A 26,698-nucleotide genomic window follows, 5' to 3' on the forward strand; every position below is an offset into this window, starting at 1 on the left:
CAGATAAATTGAAAAATATGTTATTTATTAAAATCTGTATAGGTTAAGAAATTAAAAAAATTGAAGTAAAAATTCTTATTAAAAATATAAATATCGAATTATGAATATTTTTTAAAATATAAAATACTACTTGGTCGGCCGCCGTTGCCCGGTCGTAAAATACGCATTGATATTATATTTCAATTCATGAGACATGTGCATGAAAGTATTTTTTTAAAACAGTTCAATTCTTGTGAGTAAAGAAAAAAAATACTCGAACTGAGATGGAAACCAAACATGAAGACAGTGAGTCAAGTACGATAACCATTAGGCCAGCTTGATACGTTCTTACAAAGTGTTTTCAAACCTACTTATTCTTAAAATAAGGAATCTGTGATACTAACTATTTACGCATGCGAACCGTGAAACAGTTGACAAAGAGATAAAAATCTGATGAGTCAAGTACCAGGTTTTCATATTTGACCTCCTTAACAGCCCTTTTACTGGATGAAAACCGATTATAATGTTCTCCACATGTCTGTATACCATTATACCAAATTTCATTCTGTATATTAAAAATTCGTTGAGTATATAGGTTGAGAAGTGTCCTCACACACATTATCACTTTTATAGATATATAGATAGTAAGATTTTGCCCAACATCTAATTAAATCATAATAATAAGAAAATTAATAATAATAATAACAGCACTACTACTACTACTACTACTACTACTACTACTACTACTACTAATCCATAATAACTGCAGCACAAGATAAATCGATTAGAACCAACCACATTAAAGCAAGGATCAACAAAACACAAGAAAACAATTAATGCAGACTCTGTGGACAAAGAGATGAAACGATAAACTATATTGCAAGTGAATGCAGCAAACTGGCCTAAAAGGAATAAAAGAACAAGCACGACCAAGCAGAGAGGGCAATACACTGGAAATTATGCAAACAACTGCATCTCAAATGCAGAGGCAAATGTTACAAGCGTAAGCCGGCAACAGAACTTGAAAACGAGAATCACAAAATCCTATGGGACATGGACATACAAACGGATAAACTCATCCAAACAAGAAGACCGAATGTTTCAATAATTTACAAAGAAGAAACGTTCTACCATATCGTAGACTTTGCTGTTCCAGCTGACCACAAAGTGAATTTCAAAGAAAAGGAAAAACGGTGAAAATACACAAAGCTAGCCAGAGAGGTAAATGGATTTGGATGATGAAAAAATCAAGGTAATGCCTATAATAGTCGGAGCACTAGGAACAATTCCGAAAAGCTTTGAAAAAAGAATGGGAGAAATTGGAAGCAGAGGAATGGCTGCAAAGATACAACGAATAACAATATTTAACAGTATTTTACCCACCGATTTCACGATTTTAGCCGAGCGTTGACGAACGCTTTCGGCGTTAACGCCGACGAAAGCCGAGAATTCGGAGCTACGCCGGTGCAAGAACGCTAAAAGTATGTGAATAGCAACAACATTACAAGGAAAAGATATTACACACACACACAACAAAATGGATAAAATTAATACAAAAAATTTGGATAAAATAAATCACAAACACTTACCGTAAGTTTTTTTTTTTTAAGTAAAATAAATTTATTTTGTTGAATATTTTTTTTTGGTTCATTTTGTTTTCCGATAGCATTTTTTTTTTTGGGGGGGGGGTAAGCAACAGTAATAAGCACTTCAATGTTTTTTTTTGTTTGTTTTTAACAAAACGTTATTAAACAGTAACAACAATGTTTTTTTTTTTTTTTTTTTTTTCAGTAATGTTTGTAGGGGGGGGCAACAATTACTGTTTATCTTTAGTTCCGACTGGAAAATTTTCTACTGAATGTAGAGGCAAAGTAGGGAGCAAAGTGTTTTCAGAGGATGTGGAAAGAAGCTCCTTCCCAAACCGGGTAGCCTTCCACGATTTGATTTATTATGGAGACAAAAGGGTTGTGTCCAAATTTTTGTCTCTACATAAATTCGCATAAATATGTTTCCAACAGCTCCCGGTTTTTTGTTTTTTTTATCGCTAAATTAAATAGCTGAAATGAAAGGCTGTGTATTTTTACTTTGAAACAATAAAATAACTGAAATGAAACGGAAACGCTATGTGTGTAATTTCAATGAAAATTATTCGTCTGCTGCGCGTTCGTTTGAAGCGCCCTGATTGACTGATAGAGTTACCGCTCGCCATGTTCCGGCGTTTTCCGACGGATGTCGATCAACGCTCGGCTAAGATCGTGAAATCGGTGGGTAAAATACTGCAGGAGTACCGAAAACGGCTGAAATATTAAGGAAAATCCTTGGATGCGGATACTAATACTCATGAGCAACACGAGCGAGCCAGACAAACTGCTGCAGAAGCAAAATATGAAAAAGCGTTACATAGAATCAAGAATATTAAAGATGCATAGCTATAAGTCCTCTATCCCCTCCTATTGCCCCATCACAGCCCCCACTCAAAAGAGTGATACCAAATAGCCGAGAAGGGTCAAGAAGGATGGAAAGGCCGAGAAGAACGCACTGACCAGACCTCCGCTGGATAAATGCGAAGAGAACTTGGACCTTTGGAAGGTTTATTGCCACTCAAATTACAGTGGACACCAATAGCCGCTGCCAGCGTGAAATCAATTGTAAGCGGCTGTTGCGATAACACAAATTCATTCGCAAATGTTATCGAAAGAGGTGAAGAGTACTGGAAACATGAGGAGACTTGTTGTCACTCAGCTTTCAGGGAACACCACAGGTTATATTCAAGGAGAGATCTTTGTTGACCTATGTGAAAGCTCTCTGTAGGTCAATAATAATAATAATAATAATAATAATAATAATAATAATAATAATAATAACAACAACAACAATAATAACAATAATAACAATAATAATAATAATAATAATAATATTAATAATAATAGAGGCTGGAAACCCAAATCAACAAACTAAAGAAAGAAGCCAAAGCGATAAACAAGATGATGAGCCGTCCCACTTGTTAAGAAATTTACCGAATTTCCATTACTAATGGTTACTATATTGTCCAATTTCTACTGTACACTCTTTAACCCTTATCTTCGAGTAGACTCTTGGCCTTGATAAGTGGTGATGCCTATGTAAAAAAAAAACAAGTAGAAATGTGACCAACGAGGAGAGGCTCAATAAGAAACAGGAAAAAGTGAAGGAAAAAATAGCAAAAGAAGTGAGGTTAAGACAATACAGATAAAAATCTGAAGAGTGCAAGGAAAACAAGACCTTTGAAAATAACGAAAGCCAAAATGTAAATGGGGAAAAACGGAAACAAAACGCTACTAGATATAAAAAGGAATGAAAGGATCATAACATAAAAGTAGAAAGGTTGAGAGAAATGAAAGAAGTCACAGCAAATGCTAGAAGGGACAACGAATGGAATCAGCAAAGAACCTCAAGATAACCTCAAGATAACCTCAAGATAACCTCAAGATAACCTCAAGATAACCTCAAGATAACCTCAAGATAACCTCAAGATAACCTCAAGATAACCTCAAGATAACCTCAAGATAACCTCAAGATAACCTCAAGATAACCTCAAGATAACCTCAAGATAACCTCAAGATAACCTCAAGATAACCTCAAGATAACCTCAAGATAACCTCAAGATAACCTCAAGATAACCTCAAGATAACCTCAAGATAACCTCAAGATAACCTCAAGATAACCTCAAGATAACCTCAAGATAACCTCAAGATAACCTCAAGATAACCTCAAGATAACCTCAAGATAACCTCAAGATAACCTCAAGATAACCTCAAGATAACCTCAAGATAACCTCAAGATAACCTCAAGATAACCTCAAGATAACCTCAAGATAACCTCAAGATAACCTCAAGATAACCTCAAGATAACCTCAAGATAACCTCAAGATAACCTCAAGATAACCTCAAGATAACCTCAAGATAACCTCAAGATAACCTCAAGATAACCTCAAGATAACCTCAAGATAACCTCAAGATAACCTCAAGATAACCTCAAGATAACCTCAAGATAACCTCAAGATAACCTCAAGATAACCTCAAGATAACCTCAAGATAACCTCAAGATAACCTCAAGATAACCTCAAGATAACCTCAAGATAACCTCAAGATAACCTCAAGATAACCTCAAGATAACCTCAAGATAACCTCAAGATAACCTCAAGATAACCTCAAGATAACCTCAAGATAACCTCAAGATAACCTCAAGATAACCTCAAGATAACCTCAAGATAACCTCAAGATAACCTCAAGATAACCTCAAGATAACCTCAAGATAACCTCAAGATAACCTCAAGATAACCTCAAGATAACCTCAAGATAACCTCAAGATAACCTCAAGATAACCTCAAGATAACCTCAAGATAACCTCAAGATAACCTCAAGATAACCTCAAGATAACCTCAAGATAACCTCAAGATAACCTCAAGATAACCTCAAGATAACCTCAAGATAACCTCAAGATAACCTCAAGATAACCTCAAGATAACCTCAAGATAACCTCAAGATAACCTCAAGATAACCTCAAGATAACCTCAAGATAACCTCAAGATAACCTCAAGATAACCTCAAGATAACCTCAAGATAACCTCAAGATAACCTCAAGATAACCTCAAGATAACCTCAAGATAACCTCAAGATAACCTCAAGATAACCTCAAGATAACCTCAAGATAACCTCAAGATAACCTCAAGATAACCTCAAGATAACCTCAAGATAACCTCAAGATAACCTCAAGATAACCTCAAGATAACCTCAAGATAACCTCAAGATAACCTCAAGATAACCTCAAGATAACCTCAAGATAACCTCAAGATAACCTCAAGATAACCTCAAGATAACCTCAAGATAACCTCAAGATAACCTCAAGATAACCTCAAGATAACCTCAAGATAACCTCAAGATAACCTCAAGATAACCTCAAGATAACCTCAAGATAACCTCAAGATAACCTCAAGATAACCTCAAGATAACCTCAAGATAACCTCAAGATAACCTCAAGATAACCTCAAGATAACCTCAAGATAACCTCAAGATAACCTCAAGATAACCTCAAGATAACCTCAAGATAACCTCAAGATAACCTCAAGATAACCTCAAGATAACCTCAAGATAACCTCAAGATAACCTCAAGATAACCTCAAGATAACCTCAAGATAACCTCAAGATAACCTCAAGATAACCTCAAGATAACCTCAAGATAACCTCAAGATAACCTCAAGATAACCTCAAGATAACCTCAAGATAACCTCAAGATAACCTCAAGATAACCTCAAGATAACCTCAAGATAACCTCAAGATAACCTCAAGATAACCTCAAGATAACCTCAAGATAACCTCAAGATAACCTCAAGATAACCTCAAGATAACCTCAAGATAACCTCAAGATAACCTCAAGATAACCTCAAGATAACCTCAAGATAACCTCAAGATAACCTCAAGATAACCTCAAGATAACCTCAAGATAACCTCAAGATAACCTCAAGATAACCTCAAGATAACCTCAAGATAACCTCAAGATAACCTCAAGATAACCTCAAGATAACCTCAAGATAACCTCAAGATAACCTCAAGATAACCTCAAGATAACCTCAAGATAACCTCAAGATAACCTCAAGATAACCTCAAGATAACCTCAAGATAACCTCAAGATAACCTCAAGATAACCTCAAGATAACCTCAAGATAACCTCAAGATAACCTCAAGATAACCTCAAGATAACCTCAAGATAACCTCAAGATAACCTCAAGATAACCTCAAGATAACCTCAAGATAACCTCAAGATAACCTCAAGATAACCTCAAGATAACCTCAAGATAACCTCAAGATAACCTCAAGATAACCTCAAGATAACCTCAAGATAACCTCAAGATAACCTCAAGATAACCTCAAGATAACCTCAAGATAACCTCAAGATAACCTCAAGATAACCTCAAGATAACCTCAAGATAACCTCAAGATAACCTCAAGATAACCTCAAGATAACCTCAAGATAACCTCAAGATAACCTCAAGATAACCTCAAGATAACCTCAAGATAACCTCAAGATAACCTCAAGATAACCTCAAGATAACCTCAAGATAACCTCAAGATAACCTCAAGATAACCTCAAGATAACCTCAAGATAACCTCAAGATAACCTCAAGATAACCTCAAGATAACCTCAAGATAACCTCAAGATAACCTCAAGATAACCTCAAGATAACCTCAAGATAACTCCACAAAAAATGGCCAACTGGAGAGCACCAGGTCATGACGGAATACATTCTTACTGGTTTAAGAAATTTACGACATTACATGAAAGGCTAGTTCAGCAACTGAAAAGATGCATCCACGAAACACACGCACCAGAATGGATGATCAAAGGTAGAACCACACTGGTGCAAAAAGACATAAAAAGGGACCACCCCCAACAACTATAGACCCATAACCTGTCTACGTACAATGTGGAAAATACTTACTGTACAACTGAGAGAACAAATTTATCAGTCGCTTCATAACCGTAGACTACTTCCAGAGGAACAGAAAGAATGCCAAAAAAGAAAAAGAGGAACATCCGACCTATTCTACATAGACCAAAATATTCTGAAGGAGGCCAAAAGTAGAAAAAAGAACTTAGCCATGGCATGGACTATAAGAAAGCATATGATAGAATCCTTCAATATACACAATACCATGTACTATTACCAACATGATAGAAAACTGACAGCTGATGGACAATACATAATTGAAATCAACATACAAAGAGGAATCTTTCAAGGTGATTCCCTATCACCATTACTGTTCATTATGACCATGATGCACCTGAACAACATCCCAAGAAAATGGCAAGCTGGATATAAGTTCACTTACACAGAAGAAGGAGTGAACCACCTAATGCACATGGATGACCTGAAACTGATTTCATAAACAAAGACAGAACTAGAAACACTAATAAACACGACCAGAATCTTTAACCAGGATTTCCATATGGAACTCGGCATGGAAAATGCGCACTACTCACCATGAGGAGAGGAAACCTGGAAGAAACAGAAATGAGGACACTTGGTGAACATGATAGCTACAAATACCTGCGAGTGCTGGAAGACGCCATCAAAGTAACGGAAATGAAAGAGAAAATTGGGAAGAAGAACAAAAAACTAAATAATCGAAACTTAATTAAAGGAATAAACACGTCGGCTGTGTCATTGATAAGATACTTTGGACCCTTCATAAACCGGAGCAAAGAAGAACTAAGGAATCTCGATCAGAAGACCAGGAAACTAATGACGATGCACAATGCGCTACAACCGAAGGATGATACTGACTGACTATATATGAAAAAGACAAACGGAGAACGCGGACTTAGTAAAGAATAAGCAAAATATATAATGCATAACACCGAAAGAATAATTACCGCAGCAAGAGACACGGAAGAAACAAACAAGATAGAAAAAGAGACGAAGAATAAGACGAGGAAAAATGGGAAGAGAAACAGTTACATGGATGATTCATAGTATTACAAAAGAAGAGACTAATGAAAACAATTGCAAATGGCTACAAAATGAAGTCTTAACAGGGAAACTGAATCACTAATAACAGATGCGCAAGATAATGCAATTAGAACCAACCACTCCAAAGCAAGGATCAACAAGACACAATAAAACAACAACTGCAGACTCTGCGGACAAAGAGACGAAACAAGAAACTACATAATAAATGAATGCAGCAAACTAGCCCAAAAAGAATATAAAAATAGACACGATCAAGTGGGGAAAGCGGCGCATTGGTAATTATGTGCACAAATTAATTTTGAACACATAGAAAAATGGCACAAAACACAAACCGGCGGCAGTAATGGAAAATGAAAGTCACAAGATCCTATGGAGCATGAATATACAAACGGATAAAACCATTCAAGCAAGAAGACCGAGTGTCATAATAGTTTACAAAAAGGAAAAGGCCTGCTAGATTATAGATTTTTTCGTTCCAGCAGGCCACAGAGTGAAAATCAAGGAGAATGTGAAGTAGAGCAAATACACGGGACTGGCCAGAGAGCTAAAAGGGATCTGGAAAATGAAGAAAGTAAAAATAGCACCACCATTATAAGGAGCGCCAGAACGATACCAAAAAAAATTTGAAAAAAGAATGGGAGCGATTGGAATCAGAGGATGGCCGAGAAAATACAACGAAGTTCAATAATGAAAACTGCAGAAATATTAAGGAAAACCTTGAATGTGGAACACCACACATAAACTACACACAAACTGAATACAGCTACAGATGCCAAACACAAAGTAACAGAACATGAAATCATGAAAACTGAAACTTATATCTCACAGGATTAGTGAATCTCTTGACAAAGGCTTCCTCTCTAGGGCAATTGCTCTTAACATATCAAAGGCCTTCGACAAGGTATGGCATAAGGACCTACTTCACAAGATTTCCAGCTACGGTATGACTGGAAATGTTTTCTCAATCATTAAATCATTTCTCTCCGATAGGCTCATAAGAGTAGTGGTCGATGGACAAAAATCAGCAGTATTAATGCTGAAGTCCCTCAAGGGTCAATCCTGAGCCCAACTCTCTTCCTGATCTACATCAATGATTTCCCTAAACACATATTTAAATCATTCGTTGACATCTATGCTGATGACACGACCATCTACAGCAACACATCAAAGCCTGTAAATGACAAAGTTCTCTCTGATTCTCTCTCCTCTGATCTCGAGCGCGTGGTTCAGTGGGGTGAGACGTGGCTGGTTATTTTTAATGCATCCAAAACCAAACTCCTATCCTTACATCATCAACGCTCTGATCCCCATCTGGCATCAATTGTGATGGATGGCTCTCGTCTGGCTTTGACCTTTACTCCTGATCTGAAATGGAACACGTACATCAGGTCTGTTGCCAAGGTCGCTGGAAAGATGGTGGGATCCTTCTACCGCTCCAGAAGATATCTCACTACTGATGCAATTCTCTATCTATATAAAAGTCAAGTACGTCATAGGATTGAATACTGCTGCCATATCTGGACAGGAGCTGCTAAAAACAGCCTATCCTGCCTTGACAGAGTACAAAATAGACTTCGTGGCTTAGTGGGGGATGCCCTTTTCTCTACCCTGAAACCTCTCTCCCACAGAAGAGACGTTGCGAGCCTGTCTTTGTTTTATCATTATTTCCATGGCAGATGCTCGTCTGAACTCCAATCTCTGGTCCCCCCTCGCCAGTCTTTCGCGAAAAACACCCGTCTAGCTGAATCCACTGTCAAAAATTTTCCCCACTCCTTATCTGTGCCTAAATCAAAAGGTAGATTCCATGAACAAGGCTTCTTTCCTAGAACTGCACGCCTGTGGAACTCTGTTCCGTCTGCCTGCTTCCCACCTGACTGCAACCTGGATGTCTTCAAGTCCAACGTAAACAAATTCCTAATGAACCGCCCCCTTAAGTAAACACTTCATTAAATCTCCACACTAACGTAATGTACTTGCAATAACTGTTATCCCTGAGTGGCTTCCGGGCCTTGATAAGTGGTGACCACCGTGTAAAAAAAAAAAAAACAAACAAAAAAAAATACAGTATAAATGGAAAAACCGCGCCCAATTTTTCTTTGTGAGTGTCACCGTAAAAAGGCATCATACCAAATAATGAAAGTCAAGGAGGAGGAGAAGACCGAGGGGAGAAAGCACTAACCAAACCTCCTATGGGGATGGGCAAAGAAGACTGGGACCTTGGGGAGGCTTATTGGCACCCTAATTCCATATATATATATATATATATATATATATATACATATATATATATATATATATATATATATATATGTGTGTGTGTGTGTGACGAGTTCCTTTAGCTATAATCGAAACCGAAACTTATGAAGAATTTTTGATAAAATTATTTATAAAAAAAAAATAGATTACTTGAGTACTATCGGCTATAATCAAAACCAAAACTTATGAAGAGTTCTTGTAAAATTATTAAAAAAAACCCAAAACAGATGACTTAAGTTCCTTCAGCTATAATCGAAAGCGAAACCAAAACTTATGAAGAATATACTTGGTAAAATTATTTTTACAAGAAATGGAATTCATAACAATTAAACTACAGTCACTCGGATGCAAGCGTTACACACAAAATAAATGATACACCCGCTACCTTATGAAAATGTAGAGAAGCTGATATTTAATTAGCGAAATACGCCTTTGAAAACCAGGTGTGGACCGAATCTGTTAACACATAAACCGGACGTTACAATAAAATAAATAAGTTCAAAAGTAATAAATCATAAATTCTGAAAATAGTAATTAAATAAATTGCGAGGTGAAAATCAAAATAATGAAAAGTGCGGCCGCCTTTTCCGGAATATAAAACAGAGGCTGAACAGAGTCCAACATTTTCTCGAATATAAACTGGTCCTCCTGTATGGGATTTGAAACGACGGTATCGATATATACATACATATGCATACACACGTGTAAATATATACTTATATATATATATATATAATTATATATATTCAAGCAAGTATTATTAAATGCAACGGAGACACTATGTTCTATGATTCTTCTTTTCAATTTTTTGATTTTTCGTATAATCCTTTTGTATCAAAATCAAAAATATTAATAAAAGTTCCATAATTGTTGCTGTCACGAGCGCTTTCTATTCGTCCACGAATCATCTTCAGGTGCTGAAGTAAAAGTGCGAAGGAGCGAAAATGAAATATACAGTAAACGGCATTAGGAGATGGTGAGTTAAAATATATAGAGTCGATAAAAAGTCGATTAAAAATATAAGTCGATTAAAAATTCGAGTATTGAAATAAGCAAGTTCATGGACACTGTAAACAACGTCCGTCCAATACGAACTATGCATGCCATTTTAGAACGTTACTGATTTTTTGGAATGCAATATCATTTATAGTGGATTGAAGGGTTCTAATATATAACGCTTCAAGAATTTTTCATTTTTTTTATATTAATTTCCATGTTGTGTAATTTTTATGTTATCAACGAGGACCTTTCTAAGATTGGATGGGGGACAGTTATGTTCTCTTATCAAATGTTTATATATAGCATTTGCATTATTTAGATGCGTAGTTATTTGCCGGGACAACGTTGTTATTGTATACCCAATGTATGTATTGTTTTCGGAGTTACATTCCTCCATACATACATACATACATACATACATACATATATATATATATACATACATACATATATACATACATATACACACACACACACATATATATATATATATTAACGCGTGTAAATTTATATAGATGCCAGTTTTAGTCTCGAAAGACAATGGATATCTGTGTATAATGAATGCAGGAGAAATAGTGAAACCCGCATTTTCCAATTACTTGTAATTTGTACATGCATACATAAATGTCTAGTCATGCAGTTATATGGATATATATATATATATATATATATATATATATATATAAGTATATATATATATATATATATATATATATATATATATGAGCGTGCAAACAGACTACATTTATCTCCTTATTCATTGGACGGTTACCAAATTTAGAATTCCCTAACTGTAAGAATTGAAGACCAAATATATAAACAAACAAAAAACAATAAAAAAATAAAAATGCCTTGCGTAAATTACTATTGTGATTGCTTTAGTCACATCCGTGCATTTCTATATCCGTGTCTCTATATCTAAATAAAACTACCCTGGCTGATCAATATTGGAAATGTATTTTACAAGTTAGGCTCATAATGTTGTGTTTTATCGGATGAAACACTCGAGGATAATCTGAATGCATTTATTTAATTTATTTTGAACAGTTCTCATTTTTTTTTTAATTATCTACGTTTTCTCCCGTTGTATCCCCCCTCTCGATTTGCTTTGAAAACCTTTTAAGTGTCATCAATAACATTGGGAGTTTTAAACTGTACCAACTGCTTGGTTGGTTTTATCGTTTTGTTTAATGGCATCTTAACTCTTTTTCGAGTTATTTAATGTCGAATCAAAGAGTTGGAATCACTAAGAAAATGGGCAGATTTCGGTTGACACCGGTTTAACCTTCACCTGTAAATATATATATAAAAAATGTATTATTGGTCGATAAAATCCACTAAAACGCACCAAGGTAAAGGTTAAACCGGTGGCGACCGAAATTTGTTCCTTTTCTAAGTGAATCGACTAAACTCCTTATTCCATAATTCGTCTAAATCTTTTTATGCTTAAAATATGTATTAATTGTGTTTGGTTTGATAGTTTTGTGGAATAAAATTATTATTTTTTTTTAGTTTTTGTACTCTGCAAAATATGATTAAGTTTTGCAGAGAAAAACAATAACATCAACGTTTGATGCATTTTCTAATGAGGAACTAGTATCTTCAGACAGTCTGATCGAGTAGTACCAGATGGTCTACAAAGGTATTACCGTCCTGGGCCAAAATGGATATTAAGGAGCAACCTCACACTTCCCACAGCCTCCATATGTGGTTGCAACACTTGATATCTTTTAAGGTCACACCCAGGACCTATACTCATATCTCTACTATTATGTGAAAGGAACGTTGTCTATGCGTGCGTGTTTGTGTGGTGGTGGTGGTGGTGGTGGTGTGCTTGTGCTTGTGTGTGTGTGTGTGTGTGTGTGTGTGTGTGAGTTTGTCCCAATAGACGCGGAAACAGCTGGGTTGATTGTTTTGAAAATTCACACGAAGGTACATCATGTATCTGGCGGTGTTCTTACGTAGGTTTTGTTTTCGATAATTATCGGAAATCAATAATCGAAAACTCCGATTAAAGAATGACGCCCGACTTTGACCAAAGTCAACACTTTTATACAATCTTACATGAAAATTTTATTTGAGAAGTTTTATTACCGCACAAGCAAAAAGGCTAAGCCTATAAAATCAACTGTACGTTTTTAGACAAAGGCGCGTTCGAATAAATGTTTATTTTTAGAGCACAATTGAACCATGGTACTTGACTTTTGCATTTTAAACTTTAAGCGAAGCCAGATAATTTTTATATAAAAAAACACTAGATTCTCTACAGTGCAATGTAGACTACAATGTCTTGTGGACTAAGTCACCGTGGGGAGGCATGTGGAGCATCTTCACTAAATAGAGCAGGAAATTAATTTATTTGATTAAAAGAAATGTGCTTTCACGTATTTCGATGACAATAAAGTATATAAGGATGGAACATTTGTTTATCCTCATTTAATTCCAGACAACGTCGGGTCTCCCTGCTAGTCTTATGTAAAGACTGTATCTATAAATTATATTTGAATTCTTTCACTGGGGATTGAACTGATAATCTTTAAATACAATAAATAAAAATTAAGTAAAGTCTTTGTCAACTTGAAAGAGTGTCAGTCCGAAATTACCAAAGTCAGAATAGTAAATAAGAATTATAACCTAGATCGTCACGAGTTGTTTGTTAGGATCATTAGTAAACGCTACACTTCAAATACGGCTTTGATTGTTTTGATAATTTTAAGGTTTGAACGAAGATTTAATGTATAAAATTTTATTTTAAATCAGGATGCTGATTTGAGAAATGTTTTAAAAATAAATACGCACGTTTTTAAATGATCAGTCATGTTTCACAAACACTTATAAACACATGCAACACGGCCTTCATTCATCGCGATAACAATAAACTTCTCATTATAATAGTACTTTTATTTATAGTTAGTGTTTACTCAAACAACTCGTGACAGGATGATTTGAATATTTTTCTCGATTCCAATACAATTACTAATCCCGATTCTGCATATGTAAAAAATCTCTAATTATTTAGCTATTGTATTTTCGATTGGAAAACAATACATATATAAATCTAGAACATATTTCTCCTGTTAGGTACAATAATAAAAGTGAGTCGGGTTACAAAAAAAAAAGGAGTTCACAAGTAAACGTTTAAGCGTTCGCATTCAAATTCTCATTCAAATTCGCAGCTTCAATTGACTCCAACTAGTCACGTGTCGAAGCCACGTTATAACAGCTATAGAGTTGTATTATTTTTTAAATGTTCAAATCGCGGTAAAAATGTTATATATTCACAAAAAGATAGGTGTCATATATAAAAATTTTAGTTTTACTGGTATTTTAAAACCAATAAATACGTATCATTTTATCATAAGTATCATTCATTCATTCAAGTGGTGTCCTTCCTGATTCATGCATTGATAGCTATGACTCTCCATCTATCTCTCTCCCTCGAGGTATTCGTGAATTCATTGATGCTCATCATTCACAATTCTATTAACGCGCTTTTGACGTATTTCTACAGCTATCTTTGCAGTTGTACAGACAGTAGGTTGTATTTTTTTCTGTCCAATCATACTGGGTGATTGTCTTCTGCCCAGCACAACGAGATACGAAACCATGAACAGAATTATTCCTGATTCCGTATCCCATCAGACACCTGCTTTCTAGGACCATCACATTACTGACTGATTGAGGGGGGCTGAAGTGGGTACTCTACCTTACCCAGGGGTGTTCCACAGACTAGCGAAGGGAAGGAGGCACATAACTTTTCCTGTGACAGTAGTGCTGTCTTGCCACCCTATACAGCGCCTAGTATTCCTAACTGGTCACCTAACGGGTATTAGCCAGGATCATCGTTGCTTAACTTTGGTGAACTGGTGGGAACCGATGTGTCAACGTGATTATGCAGTATATTGATAACGATAATTAGTATTCAACTGTTCAAACACTAGTTAAAACAGACCACTGACCGGCAAAGTCACTTATTAAAGCCATTATTTTATAGGAATTTCTAAGTTTGCATCGGCCTGTTAATCTTACACAAGATTTTTACTTTCAGAGTTTAAAACGACTTTTATTGGTTGTAAATATTTTAAATTAACACGATCCTGTGAAAACTAACTAGTTTTTGAAGTGATGAAAAGAGCGAATCCCAACTAAGCAGAGAAAAAACGATAGCGATTCAACGCATTTGCTTTTAACATTTGTGGGAATCGCATCTCGATATAAATATCCGGCGCCACACTACCATGAAAGAAGTGAAAAGAAAAAAAAAAGTGGAAAAAATAAGACGAATAAACAAAGAAAGAAAGCAAGTAGTTCATATCAGTTCGGTAACTTTCCTGTGCTCTTTCGTCTTGCACATTATTTTCTAAACTTTCACAAACTCTTTAAAAGGAAAGTGTTAATAAACTATGACTGACAATCATCGTCACACCGTATACCTTTGAAAAGTCTAGTGTTGTCATTGGTTTTCCCGATATTTTTCTAGAAATAATATTTTTTCCAGAAAGACACAAGTTATTTACGAGAGGGACCACGTGAAGATAGCCAACATCTTAACTGAAATCAATTTTGTGGAACCAATTGGTTTCGAACGCGTAACACCAAAGTTATCAGTTCGTGTCATTAACTACTTGGCCACCGTAACCTTCCATCAGGAATGGTAAGACTATCTAATTATTACAATTAAAACATACGTTCCTCGGTTTAAGCTAGCAAGGAGATATCACTCGAAATTAATAATGACAACTCGTGTCTGTTCATGCTGGTTTTCTGTACTCCCCCTTTTGTAGAGGGAAGCCGTGAGTCTGTGCGCTTGCATGATAAGAGGATGATCGGATGATAGGAATCTACAAAATCAACTTTACATGTAAATTTATTCATTACCTCAAGGCGATAAAAATCAATTTATCGAAGTGGATGCATGTCATTTCTCGTGAGAATCTCGCCTTGTGAAGATAATCAATAACCAATGTTTATTTCCGTAATGGATTCTTTCTTCCTTTTTAAAACCCGACTTGTTATCGAGTTCATTTCCTTTTCAGTAATTAAAATATGAGCAATAACTCTAATCACAATGGAGATAAACAGTTAAAAAACGAGAGAGAGAGAGAGAGAGAGAGAGAGAGAGAGAGAGAGAGAGAGATAGAGAGTGAGAGAGAGAGAACAAACAAAAAACCCAGCAAAACCATTTTTACAATCTAAAAAACTTGTTGCGTTACCTGATTTAACAGAGTTACCTCACTTAGTTTATATCCAACTGAATTAAATTTCATAAATTTTCTTGTGACAAAAAGTTCACATTTTTAATTCAATAAAATCAATACTTGAATACGTTTTGTAAACGATTTACTGTATACCATTAATTAACCGTGTTAATTCACAATGGGCCGCAATTAGAGGTTCATGCGTTTATCAACACTATCAACACTATCAACTTATTATCAGTGAATAAATGACTACGATAAAAACTTATGATCGACGTCGACAATGAAATAGTCCGCGAGATATCAATACCTATCCTATCGAAAACGTATGGCATTACATCAAGCAACAGCTACGCAATGATAAAATGTCACATTTGGAAGAACTTTGGACAAAAATTAAAGAAAAGTGCGATGCCCTTTCCCCGAAGTATGGCTGCAGGCCACACAGCAAGTTCTTTTTAGATTGTAAAGATGGTTTTGCGTATTTTTTTCTTTCTTACTTGTTTTGTAACTGTTTATTTCCATTGTGATTAGAGTTATTGCTCATTTTAATTAGTGAAAAGGAAATGAACTCGATAACGAGGTCTGGAGATTGTGCAGGCCAATCCAAACACGGAATATCATGCTCTTCCAGGAACTTCTTGACATTGCCAGCTGTGTGCGTGGGAGCATTATCCTTCATGAAGATGGGATTATCATCCAAATTCCGACCAAAGTTGATTAGAAGATGATCAGTAAAATATTAATGTACTTGCTCAAATTAATTCGACTTTGCAAGCAAACTATAGGCTCTGGACCATTGGTATTAATAATGCCCCACACCAAAACTCAGCATCCACCATCTTGTAGCGTTGAAACTGAACACCTAGGATTAAATTCTGCGTCTTTCCTCCGATGGACGTACTGCGTACCATCACCGCCTTGCCTATTGAACCTGATTTTTTTTTTTTTTTTTTTTTTTTTATTACATTTTCACCCCAAACAAGGCAAATTGCCACTTTGGTGTAGGGGGCTACTATCAGGGGCAACAACTACTGGGGTACTATGTAGGGATTTGGGCAGCAAGGTGTCGGTTCACGTTACACTTGAACTTCTGCACGTCAGTACTGTTGGGGAAGCAGGGACCTGGAATGGAATTCCAGAGTCTTGCGGTTCTGGGGAAGAAACTATTGGAGTAAAAAGATCTTTTACATCTAGGGACCTCTACAGTGTGGGGGTGGGATCTAGTAGCCTGTCGGGTTTGTCGAGGGTGCTCGCGTCGTGGGGGCACAAGTGATTGCAGTTCATCAGAGCATTCACCACTAAAATACTTGTAGAACAGGCAGAGGGATGCAACATTTCGTCGATGGGACAGAGGCTGAAGCTTAGATGCCAGTTCAGGGCCTATCAGATTTGCGACTCTCTTTTGAACCTTGTCAAGGAGCGAGAGACTAGTAGCAGATGCACCAGCCCAGATGTGGCAGCAATACTCCATACATGGGCGAATGGTGGCCTTATAGAGGTACAGGATACTTTCGGGTGTTAGTAGTTTTCTAGCACGGTAGAGAGAGCCTACCTTTCTTGCAGCGGCCCTGGCAATGCCTTCAATGTAATTGTTCCAACTCATGTTTCCTGTGAACGTTAGGCCAAGGAGTTTGAAAGATGGACTCTCAGATAAAGAGTAGTTGGCCATTGCTATTGGTGGTAGAGACGGTTTCTTGTAATTATTGAATGAAACTAGTTTAGTCTTGGCAGCATTGAACGCGACCAACCACTTTTGTCCCCATTCCACTACAGATTGGAGGTCTTCCTCTAGTGTTTCTGCCATTTCTTTAGAAATGTGTTCATTCGTCTTCCTGTCGTGTCTGCCATAGAGTGTAGTGTCATCAGCATATATACCCATCTCAGAGGCAATGTTGTCGGGGAGGTCATTTATGAATATCAGGAACAATAGAGGTCCAAGGATAGAACCCTGGGGCACTCCCGCATTTATATCATATTGTTTAGATGTGCGACCGTCGAGGACTACCTGGATTTTTCTCTTATCTAAGAAGGATTTAATTATGTTAAGTATTCTACCAGTGATACCGTAAGATCTAATCTTCCTGAGGAGACCCTCATGCCATACCCTGTCAAAAGCCTTAGATATATCTAGAGCTACCGCTCTGCCTTCCCCCGCTTTGTCCAGTGATTGGTATATACGTTCAGAGATCACGGTGAGGATGTCTGCTGTGGAACGGGCTTGTCTAAATCCATATTGTTTGTCAGTCAGTAGTTTAGCATCTGTAAGATGATGGACTAGAGCATGGTTAATTATGGTCTCAAATATTTTGGCAAAAAGTGGGAGGAGGCTAATGGGGCGATAATTTGATGGGTCTGTCCTTTCGCCAGAATTCTTGAATACTGGTACAACAGAAGCAGTTTTCCAACAGCCCGGAAAGCAAGCTTCATTAAGACATTTGTTGTAGAGTTTGGAGAGAACTGGAGCTACTTCGGCTGAGCACTTTTTTAATAGCACAGCTGGGATAAGATCGGGTCCACATGCTTTTGAGGTGTCAAGGTTTTTTATGATAGCATGCACCTGAGCAGGGGTGGTTTTCAGATCGTCTAGTGTGGCGTCTGTCCGCATAGGAAAGTCAGGTAGGGGGTGGTTGGAAGGGTCCAGTGTGGAGTTTGAGGCAAACCGACTGGCAAGCATGTTAGCCTTGTCGGTTGCTGAGGAGACAACCTCGTGATTGTTGGTTAGTGGGGGAATTGTTGATTGCCCATTATTTACTACACTGTTGTAGATTTTCCAGAAGTCTCGAGTTCCTAGTTTTTGTGCTTCGATGCGCTTTTTAGTGGTTTCCGTAAATTCTCTCTTAGCTGTCGCTATTTCTTTCTTAACGTTATTTCTAGCTTCTATATACTTCAGTCTGTTTGAACTGGACTTATGTCGGTTAAACCTACGGTATGCATGCTGCTTTTGAGTAATGGCAGTTGCACAAGTCGACGTAAACCATTGGGGAGAGTGGGGCTTACTATAAAATTTCCGCATGGGAACATGCGCTTCGATTGCAGTTTTGAACCAGTCAGTGGTTTCGTTTGCACACTGTTCAGCAGGGAGAGAGAAAATATTTTTCCATGGAGCATCTCTAATTAGTTCCCTGATGGCTTCCCAGTCAGCCTTATTATAATATCTCGTTGTTTTGAGCACTGGCTCTTCAGTTTTGGGACTAGAGTTTAGGGCGATTTCAACCATTATCACTGCATGATCAGCGTTCCCGAGTGGGCTGTGGGCCTTCGCTATGCAGTCATCGGGAACTGTGGTCAAAAACAGATCTAGAAGTGATGCGTGTTGTTCTTCCTGGTCAGGGAAACGGGTTGGAAACGTAACAATTTGTGATAGGGAGTGAGATATAGCGAAGCTATGGGTTGTGCTGCCCGCTGCATCTGTGTGAGTAGAGAATCCAAGCCAGTTTTTGTGGTGGACATTAAAGTCACCAAACATGTATTTGTGCGCTAGTGTCGAGGGACAGTGCCGTGTCTATGCTGTCAGATACTTTGTTTATTATGGTGCAGTCCTGAGTCGAGGGAGAGCGGTAGAGAAAATAATAGTAGCTAATACTGTGTTGCACGTTTAGTCTAAAGCACATAAAGGCTTGATCATCTGTTTCTAGGTTTGTTTCTCTAGTCAAGGGAAGGGTATTACGAATGTAAACTCCAAGTCCGTGCATATGTCTGTCAGAGTCCTTACGGCAGAGTGGGAGATATCCAGGCATGTTAAAGTGGTTAGAGGGAATGGAGGAGTGTAGGTTAGTCTCACTTAGTGCTAAGATATCCGGGGTATTTGTTAAGAGAAATGCTTCAACATCAGCTAAGTTAGTTCTAAGCCCACGGATATTTGTGAATGAGAGCCTCAAGGGAGGAGGCAAGTTGAATTTGTTTGTCCCTAATCCTGGTTTAAGCTTATTTTTAGATTGTACTGTCGTCATATTTTTTTTTTAAGAGTTTCGGTAAGGGGGAGCTAAACAAGAGGTTATGCGGAGCTTCAGACATGCATCACAAGTAGACCATCAGCTGACCTTTCTCCAATTAGGATTGTGGCCTCAGGAAAGCCCACCGGGGATGAGTGCAGGGTCCCTTTCCATGCGCGTTATGGCACTGCAAACAACCCGATATTATTCAACTGTTGATGGAGCAGCCGCTCTAAGCGCTACCAAAGAGTTAGGGCTCCTGTACTACCAGTCGGGAACAGCAGCCAGGAACTGTCAATCCGGTACCCTCAACCCTTTAGAAGAAGGTCAACCCAATCTAACCGCTCAGGCATATCTTATACTCAAGCACTCCCAAATGTTCAGTTTTAGGGGTGGGGCATGCTGGGAATGGGGAAGAACGGCGTTCATTGCCCTAGCCAGGAAACAAGATCTACCGCTGGGTGTTTCTGTCGAATCACTGAGATAGTGTCTCTGCGCTTGACTAATAGGCAAAGAAGGAGTATGGAAGCCGGCGATAGACAGAGCCTATCTACTCCTTAAGCAATTTAGGTTTGCAAACCGGTGAATTTGTTTGAGTCACCAGCTCTAGGAAGGTTGTCATCCAAGACTGAAGAGGCCTCTCTCCCCTTTGGTTTAGTTTCAGAGTTTTCCTTCTCCTAGACGGATGATCTGGGAAGACCTACTGGGTCCGTCAGCCCTGAGAGGGTTTTCTCCGCGCCTAGGTTCTAATCCAGGTATTTCTGCGACCCCGCGTTGTTAGTGTTACTGGGTTAGTTTGTTGGGGATTATAACTACTGATTAGTTACACTCCTCAAAGTGATTTAGGGACATGCTATTTACTTGTTAATGGATAAAGGGGGTGGGTGAAGTTCATGCAGTGTAAGCGTCTATGTTTGTAAGAGGGCTTGTTAGGGAGGAGATAATGTGATTTTAGTCGTACCCTTTTTTTTTTATTTTATTAATGTTAGCTTAGGTCTAGTATAGTGTTACAGTATGAGTAGGTATTAAGAATTGAGCTACGAGTTGTGCCCGAGCTATTTTAGATGATAGGAGGGTTAAGATGTAAGTGCAATATAGCATGGATAAGACAGCAAGTATTGAGTCATGCGTAATTAGGTGAATAGATATATATAGGCAGGTTTTCAGTAGGTGCGAATAGAGTTGGAGTTGTAGGTATTTTTTAGTAAGAGTCATGGGGCGTTTTGCATAACAAGGAGTGTCGTTTCAATAACGTAATTAATCGTTGCAAAACTCGAGACAGTTGTGTAGTGCATATCGCTTTGTTTCTGGGTACTTTGGCTGTTAAGTACCTGCCTTTGTGTGCATAGGCTGTTAAGTCCCTTACTGGATAGGAATGAGCTGTAATGCATGCCTTAGAGGTAGAAATGTAAATGTTTAGTGATGGTTATTAAAACAGTTTGCATGTGAGGGATTAGGGGCTGGAAGTTAGCGATTCAACTACAGATGCGGAGCAATGTGGGAGTTTAGTGGCGGATAGGTTGGAAGGAGTAGATTGTTAGCGTTCAAGAGAAGAGGGGTTATTTATTTACAGATGGATTTCCATTAGGATTTTTGAGTTACAGGTAAGGTTTAGTCTGAAGAAGGGAGGAATTTTTTTTTTTTTTTTTTTTTTTTATGCATGCAGGTAAGACAAACGCAATCGTCTTGGAGGTAAAATGTATAGGATTTCGTAGCTAGCTATTAGGTTTTTCCCTCCCAGTTATAGGGACAGCTAATTAATGGGATTTGGAATTGTAGTCATTAAGGTCAGGCGCAGAGTGTTGCATCTATTCAGAAAATTAGCCCTAGTATCACAGCTGGGATTATGTATATTGCAGTTAAAAATATAGTGCCAGTCAAATTATGAGCCACGTGCAGTGGTTTGGTATGGTATGGGTATCATGGAGGACACTTACATACAAGCAAGCGTACGGCGATTGCATATATTAAGTATACTACTTAATAAAGTTCTTCTGTCTTCTATAGTAGACAGAAAGGTGGTCCTAGCTCTGTTCTATATTCTTGCATAGGCTATTCGTTTTCGAGTAGAGTTCTTCTGACCTTAAAAACGGCTCGCGTGGGACTAAGTGTTAGAGACCATTTTTACGCATATGTAATTAAAATGCATTAAATAAATACATTTAAAGAGAAGGTATACACAGTTGGTAAAAGCAAAAAGAGAAATAAATAAACAAGGTGAATAAATAAATAAAAAATAAAGTAATAAGAAAACGACTCGCATGGAAGCAAAGAGTTAAAGACAATATATGCGCATATAGTTAAAATACATTAGTCAAAATTTAGAGAAAAAAAAAAAAAAGCAGTTACCATTTTGGTAATATTAGGATTTGTTAAATTACTTAGCTTATATTGTTTGCCCATTTTCAAAATTTTCGCGTCTGTCAGCGAGCGAACCCTGCTTAGTGTGTCGGCTTCACTTCCTTTCCCCGGATTTTATATCTATTTATAGTTTATAGTGCGCACATGTGTATGGTAATTTTACTTTTTTATTTTTTTATTTTATTCTTTATTTTTTTATTTTTATTTTTTATTTTTTTTATTTAGGTTAATCTTCTGCCTTCTATAGTAGACAGAAAGGTGGTCCTAGCTCTGTTCTATATTCTTGCATAGGCTATTCGTTTTCGAGTAGAGTTCTTCTGACCTTAAAAACGGCTCGCGTGGGACTAAGTGTTAGAGACCATTTTTACGCATATGTAATTAAAATGCATTAAATAAATACATTTAAAGAGAAGGTATACACAGTTGGTAAAAGCAAAAAGAGAAATAAATAAACAAGGTGAATAAATAAATAAAAAATAAAGTAATAAGAAAACGACTCGCATGGAAGCAAAGAGTTAAAGACAATATATGCGCATATAGTTAAAATACATTAGTCAAAATTTAGAGAAAAAAAAAAAAAAAAAAAGCAGTTACCATTTTGGTAATATTAGGATTTGTTAAATTACTTAGCTTATATTGTTTGCCCATTTTCAAAATTTTCGCGTCTGTCAGCTTCACTTCCTTTCCCCGGATTTTATATCTATTTATAGTTTATAGTGCGCACATGTGTATGGTAATTTTACTTTTTTATTTTTTTATTTTATTCTTTATTTTTTTATTTTTATTTTTTATTTTTTTTATTTAGGTTAATCTTCTGCCTTCTATAGTAGACAGAAAGGTGGTCCTAGCTCTGTTCTATATTCTTGCATAGGCTATTCGTTTTCGAGTAGAGTTCTTCTGACCTTAAAAACGGCTCGCGTGGGACTAAGTGTTAGAGACCATTTTTACGCATATGTAATTAAAATGCATTAAATAAATACATTTAAAGAGAAGGTATACACAGTTGGTAAAAGCAAAAAGAGAAATAAATAAACAAGGTGAATAAATAAATAAAAAATAAAGTAATAAGAAAACGACTCGCATGGAAGCAAAGAGTTAAAGACAATATATGCGCATATAGTTAAAATACATTAGTCAAAATTTAGAGAAAAAAAAAAAAAAAAAAGCAGTTACCATTTTGGTAATATTAGGATTTGTTAAATTACTTAGCTTATATTGTTTGCCCATTTTCAAAATTTTCGCGTCTGTCAGCGAGCGAACCCTGCTTAGTGTGTCGGCTTCACTTCCTTTCCCCGGATTTTATATCTATTTATAGTTTATAGTGCGCACATGTGTATGGTAATTTTACTTTTTTATTTTTTTATTTTATTCTTTATTTTTTTATTTTTATTTTTTATTTTTTTTTATTTAGGTTAATCTTCTGCCTTCTATAGTAGACAGAAAGGTGGTCCTAGCTCTGTTCTATATTCTTGCATAGGCTATTCGTTTTCGAGTAGAGTTCTTCTGACCTTAAAAACGGCTCGCGTGGGACTAAGTGTTAGAGACCATTTTTACGCATATGTAATTAAAATGCATTAAATAAATACATTTAAAGAGAAGGTATACACAGTTGGTAAAAGCAAAAAGAGAAATAAATAAACAAGGTGAATAAATAAATAAAAAATAAAGTAATAAGAAAACGACTCGCATGGAAGCAAAGAGTTAAAGACAATATATGCGCATATAGTTAAAATACATTAGTCAAAATTTAGAGAAAAAAAAAAAAAAAAAGCAGTTACCATTTTGGTAATATTAGGATTTGTTAAATTACTTAGCTTATATGGTTTGCCCATTTTCAAAATTTTCGCGTCTGTCAGCGAGCGAACCCTGCTTAGTGTGTCGGCTTCACTTCCTTTCCCCGGATTTTATATCTATTTATAGTTTATAGTGCGCACATGTGTATGGTAATTTTACTTTTTTCTTTTTTTCTTTTATTCTTTATTTTTTTATTTTTATTTTTTATTTTTTTTTATTTAGGTTAATCTTCTGCCTTCTATAGTAGAAAGAAAGGTGGTCCTAGCTCTGTTCTATATTCTTGCATAGGCTATTCGTTTTCGAGTAGAGTTCTTCTGACCTTAAAAACGGCTCGCGTGGGACTAAGTGTTAGAGACCATTTTTACGCATATGTAATTAAAATGCATTAAATAAATACATTTAAAGAGAAGGTATACACAGTTGGTAAAAGCAAAAAGAGAAATAAATAAACAAGGTGAATAAATAAATAAAAAATAAAGTAATAAGAAAACGACTCGCATGGAAGCAAAGAGTTAAAGACAATATATGCGCATATAGTTAAAATACATTAGTCAAAATTTAGAGAAAAAAAAAAAAAAGCAGTTACCATTTTGGTAATATTAGGATTTGTTAAATTACTTAGCTTATATTGTTTGCCCATTTTCAAAATTTTCGCGTCTGTCAGCGAGCGAACCCTGCTTAGTGTGTCGGCTTCACTTCCTTTCCCCGGATTTTATATCTATTTATAGTTTATAGTGCGCACATGTGTATGGTAATTTTACTTTTTTATTTTTTTATTTTATTCTTTATTTTTTTATTTTTATTTTTTATTTTTTTTATTTAGGTTAATCTTCTGCCTTCTATAGTAGACAGAAAGGTGGTCCTAGCTCTGTTCTATATTCTTGCATAGGCTATTCGTTTTCGAGTAGAGTTCTTCTGACCTTAAAAACGGCTCGCGTGGGACTAAGTGTTAGAGACCATTTTTACGCATATGTAATTAAAATGCATTAAATAAATACATTTAAAGAGAAGGTATACACAGTTGGTAAAAGCAAAAAGAGAAATAAATAAACAAGGTGAATAAATAAATAAAAAATAAAGTAATAAGAAAACGACTCGCATGGAAGCAAAGAGTTAAAGACAATATATGCGCATATAGTTAAAATACATTAGTCAAAATTTAGAGAAAAAAAAAAAAAAAAAAAGCAGTTACCATTTTGGTAATATTAGGATTTGTTAAATTACTTAGCTTATATTGTTTGCCCATTTTCAAAATTTTCGCGTCTGTCAGCTTCACTTCCTTTCCCCGGATTTTATATCTATTTATAGTTTATAGTGCGCACATGTGTATGGTAATTTTACTTTTTTATTTTTTTATTTTATTCTTTATTTTTTTATTTTTATTTTTTATTTTTTTTATTTAGGTTAATCTTCTGCCTTCTATAGTAGACAGAAAGGTGGTCCTAGCTCTGTTCTATATTCTTGCATAGGCTATTCGTTTTCGAGTAGAGTTCTTCTGACCTTAAAAACGGCTCGCGTGGGACTAAGTGTTAGAGACCATTTTTACGCATATGTAATTAAAATGCATTAAATAAATACATTTAAAGAGAAGGTATACACAGTTGGTAAAAGCAAAAAGAGAAATAAATAAACAAGGTGAATAAATAAATAAAAAATAAAGTAATAAGAAAACGACTCGCATGGAAGCAAAGAGTTAAAGACAATATATGCGCATATAGTTAAAATACATTAGTCAAAATTTAGAGAAAAAAAAAAAAAAAAAAGCAGTTACCATTTTGGTAATATTAGGATTTGTTAAATTACTTAGCTTATATTGTTTGCCCATTTTCAAAATTTTCGCGTCTGTCAGCGAGCGAACCCTGCTTAGTGTGTCGGCTTCACTTCCTTTCCCCGGATTTTATATCTATTTATAGTTTATAGTGCGCACATGTGTATGGTAATTTTACTTTTTTATTTTTTTATTTTATTCTTTATTTTTTTATTTTTATTTTTTATTTTTTTTTATTTAGGTTAATCTTCTGCCTTCTATAGTAGACAGAAAGGTGGTCCTAGCTCTGTTCTATATTCTTGCATAGGCTATTCGTTTTCGAGTAGAGTTCTTCTGACCTTAAAAACGGCTCGCGTGGGACTAAGTGTTAGAGACCATTTTTACGCATATGTAATTAAAATGCATTAAATAAATACATTTAAAGAGAAGGTATACACAGTTGGTAAAAGCAAAAAGAGAAATAAATAAACAAGGTGAATAAATAAATAAAAAATAAAGTAATAAGAAAACGACTCGCATGGAAGCAAAGAGTTAAAGACAATATATGCGCATATAGTTAAAATACATTAGTCAAAATTTAGAGAAAAAAAAAAAAAAAAGCAGTTACCATTTTGGTAATATTAGGATTTGTTAAATTACTTAGCTTATATGGTTTGCCCATTTTCAAAATTTTCGCGTCTGTCAGCGAGCGAACCCTGCTTAGTGTGTCGGCTTCACTTCCTTTCCCCGGATTTTATATCTATTTATAGTTTATAGTGCGCACATGTGTATGGTAATTTTACTTTTTTCTTTTTTTCTTTTATTCTTTATTTTTTTATTTTTATTTTTTATTTTTTTTTATTTAGGTTAATCTTCTGCCTTCTATAGTAGAAAGAAAGGTGGTCCTAGCTCTGTTCTA

This window comes from Euprymna scolopes, chromosome 9 (assembly GCF_053919585.1).
Source record: "Euprymna scolopes isolate OS-2025 chromosome 9, ASM5391958v1, whole genome shotgun sequence".
Lineage (NCBI taxonomy): Eukaryota > Metazoa > Mollusca > Cephalopoda > Sepiida > Sepiolidae > Euprymna > Euprymna scolopes.